Source organism: Triticum aestivum, chromosome 7A (genome assembly GCF_018294505.1).
Source record: "Triticum aestivum cultivar Chinese Spring chromosome 7A, IWGSC CS RefSeq v2.1, whole genome shotgun sequence".
Taxonomy (NCBI): domain Eukaryota; kingdom Viridiplantae; phylum Streptophyta; class Magnoliopsida; order Poales; family Poaceae; genus Triticum; species Triticum aestivum.
Genome location: NC_057812.1, coordinates 743,686,987 through 743,709,806, shown reverse-complemented (window position 1 = coordinate 743,709,806; position 22,820 = coordinate 743,686,987). Strand labels below are relative to the sequence as shown.

General features: G+C 45.2%; 1 pseudogene; it reads right to left on the bottom strand.

Moving 5' to 3' along the window:
• The window catches only part of LOC123153991 (putative disease resistance protein RGA3), a 47,948-nt pseudogene extending 25,411 nt beyond the window's left edge, over positions 1 to 22,537 (bottom strand).
• Positions 22,538 to 22,820: the final 283 nt, after the last annotated feature.

Sequence of the window (22,820 nt, the reverse complement as noted above, 5' to 3'; positions counted from 1 at the left end):
TGGACCCTGTGTTCCTACAATTTAATTAGGAGATTGTATTGTAAGAGATAATTATTGTATATATATAGCCGGTAGTGTCGGATAGATATACGAGAACTTGTTGATCGACCAATATCTCAGAGAAGGAGAGGTGGTCGATATCACTTCTCTCTGTATGCATATGTTCATGACGATCTTCTGTTTCCTTCATTTGATTACTAGCTAGCGTGTCTACTCCTCTCCATACGTATATAGTACGTAGTGTCGACCAAGCACGGAGATAAGACACTAGTGCAGAACCGGGCAATAGCACCGGTTCGTAAGGCCCTTTAGTGCCGGTTTAGGAACCGGCACTAAAGTTTCGGCACTAAAGCCCCCCCCCCTTTAGTACCGGTTCAGCACGAACTGGTGCTAAAGGGGATCCACGTGGCACGAGCCAGCTCCGGGGGCCGGGAGCCCTTTAGTACTGGTTGGTAACACCAACCGGTACTAAATGGTTGTGGGGTTTTTGGTTTTATGTTTTCTTTTTCATTTAATTTTGTGTTTTCCATTTTAATTCTTTTTCGTTTGCTGGTATTTTACGGTACTACACATTGTACACGTTATGCATATATATATATATATATATATATAGAATTTCTAGTAGAACCAATCATATATATATATCATCAATGTCTCACAAACCATCATATTAATTTACACATACACACATGTATAGCTATATACAATTTCTCCTACATATGCATGTTGCCTTCGGAGCCAGTGGCATTAGCCTAATTGGTGCCTTCGGAGCACGATGACAATTGGAAGTGGTTCATGGGGGCGGTAGCGGGTAATACTATTCTCCCTTCGGATTTATGACCTGGTCGAGCAAAAATCCCGCTATTTCCTCTTAAAGTGCTTCTACGCGCTCCGTTGGTAGGAGCTTGTCCCGCACCTCTTTGAACTGTTAAGAAGGAGATCAATATGCATGTGTATTAGTTGTGTGACTAGATATCGATAATGGTGTAAAAATTGTGAATAGTGTTCTGACAAGCGTACCCATTCCTGTCTTTGAGATCTGCTCCTTTCGGACGCCATCATGCGAATGTTCTCGCAAACGCAGAATGCACACAGATCAGTCCCCTGCGCCTGCTTCAGGGCCTTTATTACGAGAATGGAATTTAATTTGATCAGATAATAATTAATCAAGCATGATAATTAAAGAGATGGCAGCTAGCTAGCTAGCTAGTACTACTTAATTACTTACCTTGGATCGAAACCATTTCAGCTTTGGTTTCCATTCGCCTTCCGTGACGCTGATGAACCTTGCCCAAGCCCTGCCCGCCGACAAAGAAAATGAATAAAGGGGTTATTAAATAGTTCATATCATGAAATAATGACGAACTAAATAGGCCGAGATATATAGTTAATAATGATTGAAATTACCTGTTGACTATCCCAAACAAGATGTTATAGTCACTATTTGCTTTGAGTAGCGAGTCCAGTATTTCAACTGTTCCGGCGTCAACTTTAATGATACACAAGATCCAGTGAAATCTGCATGCACACACGTTTGCATGTCTTAATTAAGCGGGCATATGTAAGCAAAAACATGTAGCTAGCTAGTAGGCAAAAACAGAGAATTTGTAGTACAAGAAAGTGTGACTCACTGGAAGTTGTAAGGAAGTAGTATATCTTCATTGTATTTGAGGCGCTTCAAGAACTCTAGCATGCTGTCCTCTACCTCTTTTTCTTGATGCTTGTTCATTTTCCATGTGTATTCATTAACGGTGTTTGGGTCAATGAACCCAATGCCATAGCGTCCACCTTTTCTCATTTCATACATCTTCATCCTGCATAATACCACAGAAAAGAATATAGTGAGGATAATTACAGGTAATGATTGATCAAAAGGATCACTACAGCTAGCTTGAGACTTAAATTACAGAAAGAAATCACTTACAGACAATAGCAACTGACGATAGATTTGTCGAGTGCGTCTTGATTGTATAACTGAAACAGTTCAGGATACTCAACGGCCACAGCTTTCTCATGGTAGTAATCATCCTTCTTGACATTCACCATGAGGGACTCTCGATTGGATCTCTTGGTAATGTCCATGTACCATTGATGCAATTCATACATTCTCGTTGGGAGCTTGTTGACATCTTCTGGCTCGACCAAAGGTTGGCCCCGGACATATTTCCGTTTTATTTCCTCCTCTGTAATCCCAGGCATGTCCTCGATCTCGAGGAGTTGTCCAACAGTGATCTTGAGTTCTTCAGCCTGCATTATATGCTCCTGGGTTATTACCACATCGCCCACCTCGGGAACGTAAACTGTTTGGCCACAATAATATTGGGCGCGCGTACTGTCACGTGTTGTTGGCGGCACAACAAGCGGGGGGGGGGGTCGATTGTGCCGCCTGTTTTCCCAGCTGGGCAACGGTTTTCCTGCATTTTTTGACAGCTGCTTGTTGTTTGCTCGAGCTCGAGCTCGCCTCCTTCTGTAGACGTCGTCGATGTAACTTCCTGATGTGGCGCTCATAGTCTGAGTCAACAGGCTTAGGAGCTGGTGGTTGAGCCATACGAATGAAGTGGTCAACTACTTCCACAGGCACTTTCTCCCTTGGCGGCGGTGGCGGTTTTGGTCCAAAATGGGCGTCGACTTCTGCCTGCACTATGGCATTGGTTTGCTCCTTGGTCCTGTCGTAAGCCCTCACAGGAAGAGGAGTAGTGAGGTTTGGACCATATTTATATCGCTTGCCTCCGCCTGTACTTCCTGTACTATGACCTCGACTCGTACCGCTACGCACCATAGCTGCGGGGTGTCTCTTCTGCGACTGCTGAGGCGGCGGAGACGGCTGACGGGGCTGAGTTGGACGAGGAGGAGTGGCCTGAAGCTGTGCCGGACTTGCAGTGGCCTGAGGTTGTGCCGGACTTGGAGGAGGAGTGGACGTCTGACGCTGTGTCGGACTTGGAGGAGGAGTGGCCTGACACTTTGCCGGACTTGGAGGAGGAGGAGTGGCCTCACGCGTTGGTGGACTTGGAGGAGCGGGAGTCTGCTGACTCGGTGGCGGACTTCGACGAGGAGTCGGGTGACGCGGTGTCGGTGGCCTTCGAAAGATGATGCAATCCTTTCTCCATAGGATGACACGATGTATGGCCTCTCCCAATGTGTGCTCGTCGTCACCTCCAGGAATGTCAAGCTGTAGCTCCGAATATGGGTCCACCACCTCATCAACCAAGACACGAGCATAGCCCGCTGGAATCGGGTTGCAATGGAAGGTTGCCTCGGGGGAATTTGAAAAAGCAACGGCGTCCGCCACCTTCATGGATATGTTCTTCATTTTGAAGTGTAGCTCGCAGTTAGTGTTCTCCGTGATGTCATCCACGGGGTATCTATCCAGCACTACTGCGTCGCCCGGGGTGGAACCCACGCTGCTTCTCGGCATGGATGGGGCGGTGGTATCCAATGCTGGATCATCCGCTAGCTGCTGCAGATGCTGAGACCCCCTTTGCTGGCTAAGTGAGTCGATCTGCTCCTGCTGCCGCTGGAATTTAGCTGCCAATTCCGCTTGACTTGCTTCTAGGCCTTGAAGGCGTTCATAGTCCCGCTTCCTCTGCTCCTCCTCCATCTTCCTCTTCTTCTCCTCCGCAATCTTCTTTCTCGCACGGGTTCTGTAGTCGGCGTTCCAGTCCGAAAACCCCTCATACCACGGAAGAGCGCCCTTGCCTCGTGTTCTTCCCGGGTGTTCAGGATTTCCCAAGGCACGCGTAAGCTCGTCGTTCTCTCTGTTGGGCTGGAACACCCCCGATCGAGCCTCTTCTATTGCAACAAGTAGCGCATCGTCGGCTCCGTTCAGACATGCCTTCGTCGAAACATTGCCTGTCTTCGGGTCCAACTCCCCCCCATGCGCATAGAACCAAGTCCTGCACCTGGGGGGCCAGCTCTTAGTAACCGGAGTGACACCTGCATCCTCCATCTCTTTCTCAGACTTATCCCACTTAGGCATTGCCACCGCGTAGCCACCTGGCCCCAGCTTATGGAACTTATCCTTTTTTTCGGCATTCTTCTTGTTTATTCTCGACCGTTCCTTAGCTAATTCTGAATCCTTGAATTTCACGAAATCGTCCCAATGAGCACTTTGATTCTCTAGTATCCCCTCGAATACTGGAGTCTTCCTTCCTCCCTTGACGTACTTCTCCCACGTCATTCTCTTGTGGTTCTTGAATGCAACCGCCATCTTCCTAAAAGCAGCGTCCTTGACTTTCCGCACATCTGCTTCTGTGAAATTATCTGGTAGGGTGAAATGTTCCATGAGAGTATCCCAAAGCAGATTTTTTTGATTCTCGTCGACAAAAGTAACATCTGGACGTGGATTTGCTGGCTTTCGCCATTCTTGAAGGGAGATCGGGAGTTGGTCCTTCACAAGAACTCCGCACTGACGAACGAACTTGTCCGCAATCTTCTTAGGCGCTAATGGTTCGCCATTAGGTTTGAATGCCTCGATATTGTACTTTACGCCCTCCTTCAACTTTTTGTTCGGGCCTCGTTTCGTCCTTTTGCCTGAAGATTTGCTCGATCCGGATGGCTGAAAGAAGAAAGATCGATTCGTTAATATATCTTCAACTCATTTAAAACATGCGATGATCACCAGATTCCTGCTTATATAAATATATATACCTCGCCGGTGTTTGTTGTTTCAGGATCAACATGTTCTTCGTCGTAGTTCATGACTTCATCTTCTCGGTCGTCGCGATCGAATATCATATCACCCTCTCCGGTGTTGTTTAGAAATTCGGAGCCGTCAAAATCTTCTTCATTCTGATCATCATCTGGCCCGCGTATGATATCGAACATGGTCTGTTCTCTCTCTCTGTCGGTATTGTCCGCCATAGCTTTTATTTAACTATGCCAAAAGAAATATAAAACAATTTAGTATAATCTCGAATAATAGATATAATCTCGAATACATCGTCTCGAATAATAGATATAATCTCGAATACATCGTCTCGAATAATAGATTTAATCTCGAATACGTCGTCTCGAATAATAGATATAATCTCGAATACATCGTCTCAAATAATATATATAATCTCGAATAAATCATCTCAAATATTATATATCGAATACATCACTAGCTAGCTAGCTAGCTAATAAAGATCGAATACTAGAGAGTAATCTAGGCGGTGGACACCCAAAGAGAAGGAACCATCACTGGATCATAGCTCGGGTGATCTCCCCAAAGAACCTGCCAGGTATTGGAGAACCTGACGTCCATAGCAGCCATGTAGCGATGGACGTGCTCGTCCTCCTCCCTGACACGGCGACGTACCACCTCCGGCGGGGCCGGCTCCCTCCGCACCGAAAGTGGCCCACGTGAATGCCACCAAAGGAGATGAGGGTCGACGACGGGACCCGGGGCCGGGTTCCTCACCAAGCGTCGCGCCCCTGAAGGTAGCACCTCCCAGTGCCAGCCCGGCGGAGCCCAGTCCCAGACATGGGTCCTCTGAAGCAGGACGTCATCGCGGACGTGTCGACGGCGAGGATGCGGGCCGGGCATCGTCGACAACAAAATACTATATGCCGCAAAAGTAAAGTAACATTTTCTAAATGATGGATTGTGATGATTTCATATATGCAAATTCTAAATTTTATAACTAAAAATATAAGAAACTAAAAAAACATCGATCATCGTCTAACAATTTGAAATTAATCTAATTCATCTAGCTAGCTAAAACTAACATTTCCAAAATTTCTAACATTTCTATATAACTAACATTTCTATAACATTTGACATTATATATATTATAACTAACATTTCTACATACTATTTGACATTAATCTAATCTAATTAATTAATTCATCTAAAACTTTGTATGAAAAACAGAAAAACAGAAAAAACTAAAAGCTAAAAACAGAAAAATTGTGTGTGTGTGCGTGTCTAGTGTGTGTGTAGTGTGTGTGTGTGTGCGCGCATGTAGTGTGTGTGTGTGCGCGCGCGTGTGTGTGCGCTACGGTCGGCGTCGGCGCCGGTGTGCGCTACGATCGATTGGAGGGAGGAGAGGGGCCGGGGGAGGGGCTCACAGCGCGCGCGGGCAAGGTCGAGGCGACGGCGACGGCGAGGCGAGGTCGATCCAAAGGCAACGGCGACGGCGAAGCGAGGGGATCGGCGACCGGGACGGCAACGGGGGTGCCGCGGAGTCAACGGGGACGACGCGACGAGGACGGGGGCGACGCGGAGTCGACGGGGACGGCGCGACGGGGGCGGCGACGGCGCGGGACGAGGCGGCGGCAGAGAGAAGTGGGAGATGAGAAACTGAAAATTTTCGAAGTGTTTCTTATATAGGGGACACCTTTAGTACCGGTTGGAGCCACCAACCGGTACTAAAGGCCTGTTTTGGCCAGGCCAAGCGGCGGGAAGCACCCCCCTTTAGTACCGGTTCCTGGCTCCAACCGGTACTAAAGGCCCCCCTTTAGTACCGGTTGGTGCCACGACCCGGTACTAAAGGGTGTGCGCTTCCAGGCGAGGGGCGCAGAAGTTTAGTCCCACCTCGCTAGCCGAAGGGCGCTCACACCTTCTTATAAGCCCCGCCGCCGCTGCTGTCTCGAGCTCCTCTCTAAAGCAGGCCTTCTGGGCCTACCTCTGCTACTCTACCCTGTGGGGCCTATCGGGCTTGTGGGCCTGCATCCTGGCCCAACAACAGGTTGGGTTTCTAGTCGTATGCAGACCGCTGTGGCCCGGTAGGTGGGCTTTTTTCATTTAGTTTTTTCTTTTCTACTTTATTTATTTTGTTTTATTTATTTTTAGTTGTTTTTTGCTGTATTTAGAGTTTCTTTGTGAATATTTTTGATAGTTTTTAGAAAGTTTCAGTTAGTGCCGGTAGTTTTTAACTTTGAATAGTTTAAATTTTGAATTATTTGAAATTTGTGTGAATCACTAGTTTGTGAATAACTTAACTTTAAAAATACATTTTCCAGTGATTCTTTTTTCTTATGTTTAATATTAGTGTGTTTTATCATTATATTCAATTTGGTAATGCTTAAGTTATTTAAAAATGAAATGCCTTTGTAACGGATGAGTTTTCGTCCGAAACCCTGATACTTCGAAACAGATTGTCCATTTTGTACACGAAGTGCATCCAGTTTTTGCGGTAACCCTCTCTACTTTTTTGCACATGCTATGTGGGTGAAATTATGATACCATGCCAACTTTCATCCTTTTCTGAGTTCATTTGAAATGCTTTTCAATTTCAGGGTCATTTAGCTGAAAAAATCAATAAATGCATGAAAGAATTTGCTTGCACATAAAATTTCTTCGCGTTTCAAATGCCAAACACATAACTAGCTACCCTAACTATTACAGAGATTCCCTCCTGGGTGTGAAACACAGAAGAAAGTGATGATAGTTAAGCCGATCACATCCCAGATCTTTGGGTGTGAAACTTTTTCTTCGCGTGTGTCCCTTTGCGTCGTAGCCATGGAAAATCTTCATCATTTAACGGGATGCTCGGGTCAATATTCACTGTGAATGGAGCAATTTCATCAAACTTTTCATAATCTTCTGACTTGTCTGTCTTGTCATCCACTCCCACGATGTTTCTCTTCCCAGAAAGAACTATGTGCCGCTTTGACTCATCGTACGATGCATTCGCTTCCTTATCTTTTCTTTTTCTTGGCTTGGTAGACATGTCCTTCACATAGAAAACCTGTGCCACATCATTGGCTAGGACGAATGGTTCGTCTGCATACGCAAGATTGTTGAGATCCACTGTTGTCATTCCGTACTGCGGGTCTTCCGTTACCCCGCCTCGTGTCATATTGACCCATTTGCACCGAAACAAAGGGACCTTCAAACCACGTCGATAGTCAAGTTCCCATATGTCCTGTATATAACCATAATATGTTTCCTTTCCCGTCTTGGTTTCTGCATCAAAGCGGACACCACTGTTTTGGTTGGTGCTCTTCTTATCTTGGGCGATCGTGTAAAATGTATTACCATTTATCTCGTACCTTTGAAAGTCATTATATTCGAAGATGGTAACTGGGACAGCAAGTACAGGTCATCTTCAATAGAGGTGTCATGCATGGTACGTGCTTGCAACCAGCTGGCGAAACTCCTGGTTTGTTCACGTGTAATCCAGTCATCAGACCGCTCCGGGTGTTTGGAGCGTAGCAAATTCTTGTGTTCATCCATATACGGAGCCACCAAGGCGGAATTCTGTAGAACTGTGTAGTGTGCTTCAGTGAGAGAATGTCCGTCCATACATATTATTTGTTCCCCTCCTAGCGTGCCTTTTCCATCCAGTCTGCCCTTATGCCGCGATTCAGGAACACCAATCGGCTTAAGGTCAGGAATAAAGTCAATACAAAACTCAATGACCTCCTCATTTTGACGGCCCTTGGAGATGCTTCCTTCTGGCCTAGCACGGTTATGAACATATTTCTTTAAGACTCCCATGAACCTCTCAAAGGGGAACATATTGTGTAGAAATACAGGACCCAAAACGTTAATCTCTTCGCATAGGTGAACTAGGACGTGCGTCATGATGTTGAAGAAGGATGGTGGGAACACCAACTCGAAACTGACAAGACATTGCACCAAATCATTCTGTAACCTTGGTATGATTTCTGGATCGATTACCTTCTGAGAGATTGCATTGAGAAATGCACATAGCTTCACAATGGCTAATCGAACGTTTTCCGGTAGAAGCCCCCTCAATGCAACCGGAAGCAGTTGCGTCATAATCACGTGGCAGTCATGAGACTTTAGGTTCTGGAACTTTTTCTCTGCCATGTTTATTATTCCCTTTATATTCGACGAGAAGCCAGACGGTACCTTAATACTGAGCAGGCATTCAAAGAAGATTTCCTTCTCTTCTTTGGTAAGAGCGTAGCTTGCATGACCCTGATGTATGCCGTCTTTTCCGTGCATACGTTGCTGGTCCTCCCGTGCCTCAGGTGTATCTTTTGTCTTCCCATACACGCCCAAGAAGCCAAGCAGGGTCACACAAAGATTCTTCGTCACGTGCATCACGTCGATTGCGGAGCGGACCTCGAGGTCTTTCCAATAGGGCAGGTCCCAAAATATAGATTTCTTCTTCCACATGGGTGCGCGTCCGTCAGCGTCATTCGGAACAGGTTGTCCACCAGGACCCTTTCCAAAGACCACCTTCAAATCCTTGACCATATCATGTACATCAGCACCAGTACGGTGGCGAGGCTTCGTCCGGTGATCCGCCTCACCTTTGAAATGCTTGCCTTTCTTTCTTACGGGATGCCTGCTCGGAAGAAATCGACGATGTCCCAGGTACACATTCTTATTAGCCAAATATATACTGTCAGTACCGTCCAAACAGTGCGTGCATGCGCGGTATCCCTTGTTTGTCTGTCCTGAAAGGTTACTGAGAGCAGGCCAATCATTGATGGTCACGAACAGCAACGCCTTTAGGTCAAATTCTTCCCCCATGTGCTCATCCCACGCACGTACACCTGTTCCATTCCACAGTTGTAAGAGTTCTTCAACTAATGGCCTTAGGTACACATCAATGTCGTTGCCGGGTTGCTTAGGGCCTTGGATGAGCACTGGCATCATAATGAACTTCCGCTTCATGCACAACCAAGGAGGAAGGTTATACAAACATAGAGTCACAGGCCAGGTGCTATGGTTGCTGCTCTGCTCCCCAAAAGGATTAATGCCATCTGCGCTTAGACCAAACCATACGCTCCTTGCGTCATCTGCAAACTCCTTCCCGTACTTTCTTTCGATTTTTCTCCACTGCGACCCGTCAGCGGGTACTCTCAACTTTCCGTCTTTCTTACGGTCTTCTCTGTGCCATCGCATCGCCTTGGCATGCTCTTTGTTTTGGAACAAACGTTTCAACCGTGGTATTATAGGAGCATACCACATCACCTTGGCAGGAATCTTCTTCCTGGGGCGCCGGCCCTCGACATCACCAGGGTCATCGCGGCAGATCTTATAGCGCAATGCACCACATACCGGGCAAGCGTTCAAATCCTCGTACTCACCGCGGTAGAGGATGCAATCATTAGGGCATGCATGTATCTTCTGCACCTCTAACCCTAGAGGGCAGACAACCTTCTTTGCTTCGTACGTACTCTCGGGCAATTCGTTGTCCTTTGGAAGCATATCCTTTATCATTACCAGCAACTTTCCAAATCCCTTGTCAGATACACCATTCTCTGCCTTCCATTGCAGCAATTCCAGTGTGGTGCCCAGCTTTTTCTTGTCACCTACGCAATTCGGGTACAACAATTTTTTGTGATCCTCTAACATGCGCTGCAACTTCTTCTTCTCCAAATCACTTGCGCAGTTTCTCTTTGCATCGGCAATGGCCCGACCTAGATCATCAACGGGCTCATCTGATGCCTCTTCTTCAGCTTCTTCCCGCATTGCCGGCTCAGCTTCTTCCCGCATTACCGGCTCAGCTTCTTCCCCCATTGTTGTATCATCGTATTCAGGGAACCCATGGCCAGGATAGCTGTCGTCGTCCTCTTCTTCTTCATTGTCTTCCATCATAACCCCTCTTTCTCCGTGCTTGGTCCAAACATTATAATGGGGCATGAAACCGGTCTTAAACAGGTGGACGTGAATGGTTCTTGACGTAGAGTAATTGTGACCATTCTTACAGCGAGCACATGGACAAGGCATAAAACCATCCGCCCGCTTGTTTGCCTCAGCCGCAAGCAGAAAAGTACGCACGCCCTCAACGAACTGGGGAGAGCATCGGTCATCGTACATCCATTGCCGGCTCATCTTCATTACACAACACCGAATAGACCAAATTAATACAAGTTCATACATAAAGTTCATACAACACTTAAATGCAACAAACAAATAACTCTCTAGCTAAAGCATTTAAATGCAACAACAAATACGATCAAGATCGCAACTAAGGTAACAATGGATCCAACAGCATAATGATACCAAGCCTCACTATCGATGGCATATTTTCTAATCTTTCTAATCTTCAAGCGCATTTTCTCCATCTTGATCTTGTGATCATCGACGACATCGGCAACATGCAACTCCAATTCCATCTTCTCCCCCTCAATTCTTTTCAATTTTTCTTTCAAGTACTCGTTTTCTCTTTCAACTAAATTTAACCTCTCGGCAATAGGGTCGGTTGGAATTTCCGGTTCAGATACCTCCTAGAAAAAATTTCTATGTCAACTTGATGGGCATAATTTGTCATAAACACGAAATGCAACTAGTTTTAAAAGAGAATATACATACCACATCCGAATCATAACAAGGACTAGGGCCGACGGGGACGGATATCAAAACCATGGCACTATATGTATAACAAACAACGTACGGGTAAGATAATTATACGAGTAACTATATATCCAAATCACACAAACATCAATTTTTATATAAAATTTCATGAACAAGAGGCTCACCACAAGGTGGTGCCGGCGACGGGACGGTGCGGGCGATCGACGGTGGCTACGATGGAGATTTAGAAGGCACTAAGTAAACCACACCTACATATGCAAACTAAGTGTTATTTTTGACCTCAAATTGCATATAAATCAAATACTAGCACATATATATATATATATATATATATATCCTCCCAAATTAGTAAACTCACAAATTAATCACTATATAAACCAATGCAAGAGCTAATCTAGCAATGAGAGATGAAAGGACAAAGTTGCTAACCTTTGTGATCATTTGAATGGATGAGGGCCTTCAAATCTTGACAAATTTTGGGCAAATTTTGTGATGAACTCGAGAGGAAGAAGGAAAGAACAGAGGAGAGGGCCGGAGAGGGGAAAGGGGGAAGAACAGAGTGCTGATGGACGAAGGGTTTATATAGGACGACCTTTAGTACCGGTTCGTGGCACGAACCGGTACTAAAGGTGCTGGAGGGGCCCCACTCTGACAACATCCTGCCACCACTCTCATTAGTACCGGTTCGTGACACGAACCGGTGCTAAAGGTTCGCCACGAACCGGTACTAATGAAAGCGGTCCGGCTATCCATTGGAACCGGCACTAATGTATATATTAGTGCCGGCTCAAATACAAACCGGCACTAATGTGCTTCACGTTTGACCATTTTTCTACTAGTGAGAGAGGACACTTCTCTCTATTAATTAGCTAACTAACACAATATATGAAACACCTAAATTAACCCCCGATAACCCCTAAACCAGCCCCTTTCAAAAAAAACAAAAACCTCAGCTCCTGCCAGCTGCTGACGCGTGGATGCCTATTGGTCCCGGTTGATGACACCAACCGGGACAAAAGGCCCTGCCTATTGGTCCCGGTTGGTGGCACCAACCGGGACCAAAGGCCCTCCTGCCTGGGCTCCCCGCACCGGCCACGTGGACGGCCTTTAGTCCCGGTTCGTCTAAGAACCGGGACTAAAGGTCTAGGGCATTAGTAACGACCCTTTAGTCCCGGTTCCAGAACCGGGACTAAAGGCCCTTATGAACCGGGGTAAAAGCCCCTTTTCCTACTAGTGGTGGATGAACGCGGGCTCACTGATGTACAGGCGGAAGACGCAGCACAAGTGCATCCAGAGATCTGCCATACCCCGAATCCAGGAGGGTGGAAACGCAGGTGAGACCAGTGACATCATATCTCCGTATAGATTCAGTTATCGGACCGTGACCATACACCATAGACCAAGACAGACGAAATCATCTTTCCTTTTTAATTGCATATATTAGAGTTGGTATATAATAGCTCTCGATCATGCCTCCCTTTTTCATCATCCGAGAAAATATGTGTTCTGACTCGATCGTGAGTTCACTGACGACATATCATTATTTGCATGATTCAGGAACAGAAAAACATCAGGATCTGCTAAAAGAGCCACACCGAGTAAACATAGTGCGATTGAAACTTGTCTTCTAAATGCAAAAGACAAGCAAGGACCCGACACTTTCGCTCCTGTTGTTGGTATGACTTTTGATTCAGCACAAGAAGCTTATGAGCAGTATAATTTGTACTCGTGGGAGAATGGATTTGGTATTCGTCATGGGAAGTCAAGGTGGGGGGAAGCTGATTATCAGCTGATGCATGAGTTAGTGTGTCAGTGTCAGGTATGTTATGACATATCTCCTCCCTGCAAAATTTATTCACACTGACATGCATGTATCACAACTAGTACTACAGAACATTTTCATTTTGAATTTTAGTACTAAAACTGAGATGCAACCCATATGCAGGGTAAGCCTGAAAAGGAAAACTCTGCAACTTGTCGGACAGAATGTAAAGCAAGGATGCGTCTCCTTCGAACTGAAGATGACGGGTGGTACGTTAGCATATTCAGCAATGAGCATAACCATCCTCTCTCTGAGAGCCGTGAGGAAACAAGACAATGGCACTCGCACAGTGAGATAGATCCATTTCTCAAAGACTTTGTGAACAATCTTAGGGAAAATAATATGAGTCTCAGCAAGGTCTACGATATTCTCAATGCGACACATGGAGAATGCACTGGCGCTCCGTTCCGCAAGGAAAACTTGAGGTACCTATGCTCACGTCTTGCACAAGACTCAATTCAGAGGACATGAGAAAAACAGCCAGATTATTAGATGATATGAAAGCAGCAGACCCTTACTTGCCAGTACGTGTGGCTACTGATGATGAAGGATCGCCAAAGTTTATATTGTGGTGCACTGGGAAGAATAGGCAAGACTATGTATATTTCGGTGATGTAGTGACATTTGACACAACTTATAGGACTAACCTGTACAATATGCCATTTGGCATATTTGTTGGAGTCAATAACCATTACCAGTCAACCATCTTTGGAGGTGTTCTGATGCGTGAGGAGACAATAGTTGGTTTTGAGTGGGCTTTTAAAATTTTTGTGGAGGTAATGAATGGGAAACATCCTGTCACAGTGCTAACAGGTTGGCTCCTCAACGCTTATCTCTGCTCTCATATACTATTATCCAGTAAGTGTTGTTTATCTATTTATTAATCCACATGTTTCATTTGCAGACCAGTGTAAATCCATGGAGGGAGCTATCAAATCTACTCTTCCACACACAAGGCACAGATGGTGCAAGTGGCACGTGCTGAAATGTGCAAAGGAACATCTTGGTTACGCTTACAGCAAGAAGAGCGGATTCAAATACGAATTTCACAAGATTATAGATGAGATAATAGATGTTTCTGAGTTCGAAGAAAGTTGGTCAAAGCTCTTGGACAAGTATAATCTATCTCAAAACAAGTATCTGAATGCCCTTTATTCAAACTGTGAGAAGTGGGCCGAACCTTATTTCTCAAGTGTTTTTTGTGCTGGAATGACTAGTACACAGAGAAGCGAAAGCGCAAATCACCTCCTGAAGCAATACATACCGCGGTCGTCACCCATCCAGGCAAGGCCACGCTTTTCTCAGTCAAAATTTGATGTCCGATAAAGTTGTATTGTCACATCTGTCAATGGTAGCTATATAGCCTATAAACCGTAGCTGGCTGCGATTCTTTTCGGACGGTGATTCACGAGAGCCGCGCATGCATGATACGTGGCGCTTCAAACAATAGTCACGTCGCAAGGGTTTGATAAATTTGATGAGGACGTGTGGTTGTGTCTTTCTTAAGACCTCGATCATTCACATTTACATAATAACCATATCCTTATCATAAGGCATAATATGTTTACGTGAACGTATACTGTTCATGTGCCTGATACTGATAGTCGCTGCACACTACAACGGGTGTTTGAAGCAAATCATACTTAAAATTGACGCTCGATCTACTATCTTTGCCTGTGTTCGACTAAACCATTAATAATGCTACTGACACGGGCGTAGCGTTGAGACCATATTTTGTCAGTGTGCTGAGCGTCTATACTAGCATGGCCATGCGCGATGTCCAATCATGCCGAGTAAGATTAAAAGAAAACGAAAAGAAACAGGCGTACAGAAACAGGATGTCCACTTCGCGCGTGTTGGCATGCGTGAGCAATTGGCTGGTGTAGAACACGGGCCTCCCCGCCTGCCCGGGCTGTACCGGAACTGTTCGTTGCTGCATTGGCACATTAGAACATCGGCCGTGACATACGTACCTGGTACAGATCCCCCACAAAATGTACGTGGCAGAGGACTCGCGACGTGCCTGAAGCATGACAAACTCCTGTTCCTGGAACATGAACGTATCCGGAATAAGATTATATTTGCTACGGAAGTCCTTTTCTGAGCTCAGTACGAACTCGAGTGAATAGTAAAATTGATTTTTTAAATAAAAAATTAGACATTGACAAATGTTTTCGTTGCTTGCAAAACTTTATAGCAAAATGAAATTCGTGAAATACATGGCAAAAAAATTGATTCTTCAAAACATTTTTAAAAATAATATTTTTGGAGCATCGATTTTATTTTTTGCCAAATTTTTTATATAGTTTTTTTCTTTTCTGCATTATTTATTTTCTTCTATTTATTTTTGAGTAATTTTTTATATAGTTTTTATATTTTGTGTTTTATTTATTTTCTTCTATTTATTCTGAGTAGTTTTTTTACTGTATTTAGTTTCTTTGTGAATATTTTTGCTTCCTCATCCGAAACCCTAATACTCCGACATAGATGATGTCAGAACGTGTTGAAAATTGATGACGTCGCTTTGAATGCTGCATACTGAACAGAAAAATAGGCTGGAGCTCAAATAAGTTTAAAAACATTAATTATCATAAAAAATACATTGATTATCAATGATCTTTTTGTGTACAATCTGAATTGTCAATATGAGTCCTCAACGGTTTAGAAACCGGTGAAGACTTATATTGCGACCACAAATTCTACACATAGAGTTCAGTGAAGACCAAGTGCTTGTGATAGGTTGAGAATTAACATATTTAAGGTGATAGAAATCTTGCTAGGGGAGCGAGGTGGGACTAAAAACAGCCTGCCACAACCTCTTTACTACCGGTTCGTGCCACGAACCGGTACTAAAGGGGCTGGCCGGGCCCCAGCCTCTTTAGTGCCGGTTCGTGACATGAACCGGTACTATAGGTTCGCCCTGAACCGGTACTAAAGATCTCCTCCCGCCTAGTCGTTTGAACTGGCACTAATGGACACATTAGTACCGGCTCAAATGCAAACCAGCAGTAATGTGTCTCACATTTGATCCTTTTTCTACTAGTGCATTGTCGTTCTTATTCCGGCTACATAGAAGCCCGATGGTGTTCCGATTACACATTTGTGGCGAGTTCTGAACTTGTTTTGGGAACAACGGTTGTTCTTGTTCCATGTACATATAAACTTCGAAAGGTGTTCAGGTATATATTTGTGGTAAATTCTGAACTTGTTCCGAGAACAATAGTTGTTCTTCTTCCATGTACATATAATCCTCAGATACTGTTCTTGTTACACATTTGTGGTGAGATTCGATCTTGTTCCAGGAACACACAACCGTGCTTGTTCCAGGTACATATAATCCTCGGATGGTGTTCCGGATGCACATTTATGATGAGTTATGAACATCATCTGAGACTTATGTATACCCAGAACATCATGTGAGGGCTATGTATACCTGAAACATCATTTCAGACTTATATGTACCTGGAACAAGAATGAACGTGTGTTCAAGGAACAAGTTTAGACTCACCATAAATGTCTACTAGGAAAAACATCCAAGTCTTATATGTACCATATACCAGAACGACTGTTGTTCTCGGAATGTTGGCTAAATGTACCAGGGCGAAGTATGGCTTCATCGGCTGAATGTACCTGGTCTAAGTTCTCATGTATTAGTTTGTAGCTTACAATTGACCTATGCTTTGTGTGGTCAGCTGGTCCAAGTTCTCATGTATTAGTTTGTAGCTTACAATTGACCTATGCTTTGTGTGGTCAGTTTGTTGGGACAAACCCGGTCCGGCGAGATATTCTGGTTTGTTGATGCTTTAATAGTAAACCATCTTGTTATTCATATGCAAACCCCCATAACTTGCAAACCATTCGTTCTAACTTGACGACCGACTACCCATTTTGCTTCTTTATCATGTTTCATCTCTATATCCCCCTCTTTATCTGTCTATGTCTCCTACTCCATTCGTATATAAATTTCAGACCCTTTCCACATTTCTCCCACAAGCTCACAAAACACAAAATAGGCTGGTGCTGTCAAATGACGTTACAGATGGTACGCCAGCCATAACCAATGGTTGTACGAGACGGACTCGAGGTACCCTGTCGGAGAAGCGTTACCATAAATCTACCGTCACCGGTGGCGGCATTGATCGAACTTAGCGAGCACTCCTCGCCGAAGGAGGCAGTATAGTCGTACGCGATCGCTCCCTCTCGCGAAAGCCTTCCCTCCCACGCCGCCACCCGCGAGGCGGTCGGGGAGGGCGCCCAGATCCTCCCGCCGCCGGCCTCCCCTCCTCCTCCCTCCTCCCTCGCCGCCGCCAGGGGGCGCGGCCGAGCGAAAAAACCGTTTTTCGGTATAAGTCGCAGAGCGCCCACGTGAAGAAACCGTTTTCATTTTGTTTAATTCTGTTAGGTGGGGGAAATTATTTACTCCTTCCGTGTCAAATTACTTGTCTTAGACTTATCAAGATACAGATGTATTTAGACACATTTTAGTATTAGGCAAGTTTGTATCTAGACAAAGCTAAGACAAGTAATTTTGGATGGGCGCTGTATTTTGCTTGGTAGAAATCTTATTTTTGGGTGGTGTATGGTTGTGCTGTTGGATTATGGATGAGCTTAGGCCCATATAAGACACTAATCTCTGGTTAACCTTGAGGCCCATGTATGAGATGGCAGGTGGTGGGAAATTTAGTTTCACCTTGCTAGTTGAGGAGAGCTGAGACCCCTTATATAAGGGCTGCTCTACCACTTGCCATTGAGAGCTTGGGAAAAGGAGTGATACACGCGCGCTCCTCCTCCGTCGTCCGCCTCGCCACGCCTCACCTCGTCACTCACTCACTCCCTCTCGCGTGACCTAACCGTCATCTACTGTTCCTCACTCTGTGCTGTCTTCGGCGACCCCATCCCAATGACCGCGTGCACAGCTGGTCGGGAGAGCAGGTGCCTCCGGAACCCTGTCATTCGAGATACTGCCCGGGAGAACGGCAATAAGATTTTTGGGGAGCGTCTCGACGCGACTGCTCCCGATCCGTCCCCAACTCCGTCCGCATCTGCTTTCACTACTTCCCCTGCATCGACACCATGGCCGACGACGCCGCCACTAAGAAGAAGGCCACGGATGATGCCGAGGCTGCTGTTGCCGCCGCCGCGTTGGCCTGGCCAACCGGAGGGTATGATATGTTCATCCCTCGTTTATTCGTACTTGTACTAGCCGTATATGTGCTGCTCATAGATGGTTCGCTTTTCTGTTTTTTATGTGCTAGTATGCTTAGGTATAGCTATGAGATGCATACCTTTTATGCCATGCTTATTGTTTACTAGTGGATTAGTCTAATTGAAAAAGTGCTAATATTTCCAACATGTGCCGGATAAATGTACTAGGTCCAGGTTTGTACATGTATCCAAATATCTTTATGTTGACTAAATGTACATGTCCAACTATGATTGTGTTGGCTAGATGCGGGAATGACGTTGTATTATTAAAGATCTCACAATTTTTTTGGGTTTTACAGGGATTATTGAGGTGTTATTTTCTCAACTTTTTGTAAACAGTAATTATTTGATATTTACGGAAGCTATTGCTCTAACGCCTCACTCCTCCTCACTGTTTCCTTTCTCTCTGTTCCCAATATTCACGTCGCTCAGGTTAAAAAAGCATTCACGTCGCTCTCTCTCTCTCTCATGGTAAACAAATCTTTCTCTCTCTTCTCTTTCACACAACATGTCTCTCCTTCCTGACACTCTTTCTTTCTCCCACGACCGCAAAAGAGGCTCTCTCCTCACATTTATTCTCTCCCTCTCTCTCCACTCAGGTTGTTGCGTCGTTTTCAACTCGAAAATACCACTGTGGGTTAAACAGTGACCGATCTGTCATTCCTGTCAGGCCTGTACAGTGGCTGGCCTAGCCCCTGCTGCCTACACCAGGACCTGCAACCTACCCCTAGGATCTATCCACCGCTGTTAGTTCGGTCAAACACACTGGATAAGCACGCTACTGCTGGAAATCGTCTGGGGCTCTGGTCACTACTGCACGAATCTTCGCGTGAAGTCGACGGGGACGATAATGGGGCAGACTACTCCCGGGACCAACCACACCTTTCCGCTGTAGAAACTGCAGATTGGGGAGTTGGGACAACCCATTGAAAAGTTGTGTGCAACAAGTCAGATCAAAAAAATATATAGTCTTCAAGTTGTTTAGGGGCACCATTGATGTGGACAGCATCCAGCTCGGGAGTTGCCGGCCAAAATACCCATTGATTGTAAGATATTCTACACTAGGTGGAGGGCAAAGCTTATAGAGAACCTTCTCAATTCGCTCTTGCTCTCCCTCAGAGACACCTTCCTTCTCTTTGACCAACCCATCATCTCCCAGTTTACTTGTGCAGTACAGTTGTAGGTTGATAAAACACATCTTCTCGCCGAGCCTAGCATTAGCAGCAAACGAGGCAGCAGATACATTCTCTAATTCAGTTAATGCAAGAAACTTGAGTTGGGAAACTACACCAATCGCCATCCATGTGGGCTCGAAACATAATTAGTCTCCTCATATTTGTCAGACTACTAAACCCTCTAGGTACCATACTTGCATTGGGAAGTGAAAGTAACCTCAGCTGGCCAAACTTCACAATGCTATCGGGAAGATTCACCAATTTTGTACATCCAGAAATGTCAAGGAATTGCAACAGTTTCATCTTGCCAATGTTTCTCGGAAGTACAAATATATCAGCATTTACTAGTGCAAGATACCTCAGGTGCTTGAGTTGATGCAGTGATTCAACCAATACAGCCATATCTCCAAATTCCATATGCAGAGTCCGCAAACTAGAAAAAGTAGCCAATGAATCACCAGGCTTCATCTTAATCTGGACAGTTGAGATCAATGTTCTCACTGATTGCTGCACCTGTAGAGATTTCCAATCAAGTTCACTTGATACTGATCGGTCAGTTTCTATGGACAATCGAAGGAAGTTTTGTGAACTAAGTTTAGTAAGAATATCATTTTCTTCATCTTGAGCTATGAGTGCTTCATCTTTAGTCATATATTGAGCAAATGAGCGAACACCATCATGCATATTGCAAATCCATATTTCAGCATACGATTTATGTGGCTCTATCAGGTTCCTAGATACCAACTCCTTGTAGTAATTTATTCCTAATTCTTCCAAATCACTAGAGTTTCCATGAATAAGTCCTTCGCTCATCCACATTGCAACAACTTGATCCATAGTAAAATTATTTCTTTTAGAAAGAAGAGAGTAGTACAGAAAGCACTGCTTCAGGTAAGAAGGCATATATTCATAGCTTAAGTATACTATGTGGTTGAGCTCATTGGGCATTTTAGTTGTTGACCATTTAGAATCATCCAAAACCCGCTGCCAGTCACTATGTAGCCCCCCTCTTTCACGCAAGAGTCCTCCCATTACTTTAACAACAATTGGTAAACAACCGCATTTCTGTACAATTTTCAGTCCGATATCCTTTAGCGTATTGATGTGATCTTCATCGATCTCACTTGAGCATACATGCGAACATACAGTACAAGGGACCGATACAGTTAATTAACTATGTACCAAGATCCTCTAAGGCGCTCAGTTTTACCTCTTAAGAGGACTAGTTGATGTATTTGTCCATTTATCAAGGTATGATTGACTATTTTCATACTCAAAGTACAGAAAGTATATGTCAAAAAGAAATGTTATTACTTCCGCAAGAAAAGGTTAGTAAATGTACTGCTCAAAGTACAAAAAGTACATGACAAAAAGAAATGTTATTAATGTATTTACTTATCTTTCTCCTACATACCGAAGACTTGTGCAATGGCTTCCAAATATAACATAACATACATACTTTATATCTAGCCCTACAAAATTACTGACAACTTCTTACTTCCAAGAGGCAATAGTACATACAAGTCACAGAATTACACGTGATTAGTGGCACATATTAATTTGGCAGCATCCTAACATTTCTCTTAATTAACTACATAGTACTGCTAATAAGTAGATAGAGATAATGAAAGATATTCAACGTTTAATTAAGTACATACCTGCTGCTTGAGCAATGACCAAGTATCATCTGGTGCTACTGTGTCGACCTGGTGGTAGGGCTGTATAGCTATCACCCCTTGGGCAACGCGTCCTTCTCTAGTTGTGATGAGGACACAACTGCCTGAAGCAGCAACATTGGCTAAGGGTATTCTGAGCACACCCTCCCAAGCTCCTTTGTCCCACAGATCATCCATTACCAGCAAGGTCTTGTGGTCCTTCAAGGCCCGCATTAGGGCTCGGTGAAGCGTGTCCTTTGCATTTCCAGCTAGCTGGGCGTTTTCACCGGCACCTATGATGGCTCTTCTCAGTAGCTCAACCTCACTGAAGTTTTGGTTGACGCTCAACCATATCTTTTTGCTGAACCAGCCTTGGATGGCATCATCATTGAAGACCTTCTGGGCGAGGGTGGTCTTGCCGATCCCGCCAACACCTACGATAGCGACCACTGTGATGACATTGTTGACATCCTTTTCCGTTTGCATGATCTGGACCACCAGTGCTCTTGTGTCTTCTTCAATCTTGTGCCCAACAACAGCAGACCGGTCAAAGTCCCCCACCATCTCTCGGCTTAGATTACCATGGCGAGAGGCATGGGTATTGCTATAATGATCCCCATAGGACCAGAGATTGACAAATTGGAAAGCAACGCTCCGTTCCTTGATGTCGTCAAGCCTCTGGTTGAGCGCCTTGATGCGGGTGCCGATCTCACGAGCATGGAAGGGGTTCCTCATGCAGAAGAGCAAGGGATTGAAACTCCCTGCATTTACCGAGGATGGTCCACGCTCCATGGCCTTGAGCCGGCAGAGATCAAGGATGTCAATAGCTTCGTACATGGTACGCTTGAGCAGCCCCACCCACTCTCGAACAGTATCATCGGTGATGTTCCTCCTATCGGCATCGGCCAGGAAGTTTTTGAGGTCCCGAAGCTTGTCTCCCATCTTGTCGATGTCGCCGGAGACGCCCAACATCGTCTTCACCTCATTAGTTGCTACCTGCGTGAGCATGTCCACCAGGTAGGATGCAAATGCATCCAACACCATCGCCATTGTTGCTGGTTATTTTTTCTGCAATAATAAGGTAATGTCAAATTCAAGCAGGAAGCTTTCTTAGCCATGTGTAAACAGAGATAAATCACACTTGAACTGCCTCACCAACCTCTAAGATGGATGGACGATACTGATGTCGAGATCTTGGGGTCAGCGTGGCCGTGGCGGCGATGGTGAGGAGAAGATGCGTTGACGATCTAGCGCGTCACCTACAGGACCAGCAGCTCAGATCCTCGTCCGACGTGTCGCACCGGGAGCAGCAGCTCACCTCCTCCTCCGGAACTCAGCTACCGCGAGCAGCAGTTTTGCTCATCCGCCGGCACGCCGCCTCCGTGCGCAGCAGCTATGCTTCTCCTCCGGAGCGTCTCACCCGCATGGAGGTAGAGTAGCTGGTTGTAGCAGCAGGTGCAGGTGCTCTCCGGCGAAGGCAAAAGGCAGTGGCGCAGCTGGGTGGAAGTTGACGGGAACGAGGGCCATTGACGGGCCGGGCTAATTAAGTAATAATTACATAAGGTGGGGTTCTGTCAGGTCGCTGTTCCATCTTATTTAATCTTTTTAAGTTTAAATAACTTCCAATCACATCGTTAGTTGATCCATCCACATGCCCAGCACATGCACTTTGGAACCAAAGCAGAGCAGCACGAATAACCGGGTGTACCCTATGGCTTATACTTGTAGTATGACTTGAT